We start from the raw sequence: 1,805 nt of genomic DNA on the forward strand, positions 1-1,805 counted from the left end.
ATGATAAATGATAAATAAATAAATTAATTAATGTCAATGCATCCATCCATCCATTTTCTCCTCCACTGACAGCACTTGCAGGCCAGCAAAGATGAGATCCTGAAATCACCAACGAGGAAGACTTTAGCCATTTGGATACCCCTAGAATTTATTTAAAAATTACGAACAGAATCTGTGACAAAAGTCAACCCTGGAAAATTTAGACACCCACTTGGATTGAGTTCAACTGATTGCCAGCAATGTGGACTAAGCTCTCACTCTGGTTGTATGGGATTTGTAACAAAGGGTCAGCTATCTCATTCCTCCTGAGCACCTCCAACAGGTACCACATGAGGGAAATGTTGGAATGCCTTCTCCAAGTCCACAAAGCACATGTAGACTGATTGGGGAAACTCCCACAAACCATAGAGCTGATCCAATCTTCCGAAAGAATGAAACCGGCATTGTTCCTCCTGAATCTTAGGTTCAACCAATGGATGGGTTTTCCTCTCCAGTGCCTGGTTGTAGACCTTCACAGACAGGCTGATTCATCCACCTCAAGGGCTCTGCCACCAAGGAGCTCTTCAATTACCTAAGTGACCTCACCACTGGTGATAGGCGAATCATTACCCAGATTCTTTCTTCCTTCACTCAAGATGGCTGCCTCTGCCTAAGCCTGGTTCTGCCAGAGGGTTTCTTCTGTTGAAAGGGAGTTTTTCCTTCCCACTCTTGCCAAAGTGCTTGTTCGTATGGGGTCATCTGATTGTGAAGGTTTTCTCTGTTCTCTCTGTATTATTGTAAGAGATTAACCTTACAGTATAAGTCTTGAGGCACTATACAGAGTGAGCAGAGCATCGCTTTTGCTTCAAGGTGGACCAAAAATCTTGTTCTGTGACCTCACTGAATTCTTCCCACACCCATGTTTTTGCTTCAACTACTTCCGGAGCCACACTTCTCTTGGGCTGCCGCTACCTTTCAGCTGTCTCAGGAGTCCCACAGGCTAAACAAGCCCGACAGAACTCCTTAGAGCGATGGATCCCTTCATCTCCCGTGTCCTCCATCTGGTTCAGGGATTACCACCATGGCAGGTAGCAACCACCTTGAAGCTCCAACTCCATGTCAATACCTCAACAATACAGGTGCAAAAGGACAATGAAGTCCACAGGTGGGACACCCTCCAGTACACCTGGAAGAGAAAATGTCCAAAATGTTCTCTTCTTCTTTTGATTATGCATGTTTACAGCAGAGCCATAGTAATAGGCTTGTTTCTGCTAGTTTCATTTAGATTGTAAATAATCTAAATGAAAGACTGAGCAAATATCAGTTTAGCCAACAACTGAAGGCAAAACAGGCATCGTACTGCAGGGTTTGAAAACACCAAACTAGTATTAATCAGTACTGCAACATAACAAACGTGATTCCTAATCAAAAGATAAGAATTTGACATAGTCAGTTTTTTTGTATCGTCTCAGGTAAACATGTTCTTTACCAAATAATAATTGACATGCCAGTAAAACGGTTTTAAATTAAAAAGACACAGGAAGTGGAGAGAAGGAAAGAGAGAATGAGAAGGAGCAAAAGGTTTTCAAAGAGAGTTCCTAGTTTTTGGCTCTTGTGGTGAGCTGTGTGTAATTTTTGCAGCTTCCTCTTCTAACCCCCCTGCAAACAGGAGTAGCGCAAGAGGGAGGGAGAAAGTAAAAGAGGGAAGGGTGGTTGACTGATTATGTGCTCAAGAGGTGTGTGTGGTGAGGTACACAGCTCTCTCTCTCTACTGCTTTAAGAGCTTTACCGCTTCAGCCAACATCCTGAAGCAGGCCTCTCTTCAC

This window comes from Rhamphochromis longiceps, linkage group LG22 (genome assembly GCF_057381845.1).
Source record: "Rhamphochromis longiceps isolate RC_006_pf linkage group LG22, R_longiceps_female_GT1.1, whole genome shotgun sequence".
NCBI classification, from domain to species: Eukaryota; Metazoa; Chordata; class Actinopteri; order Cichliformes; family Cichlidae; genus Rhamphochromis; species Rhamphochromis longiceps.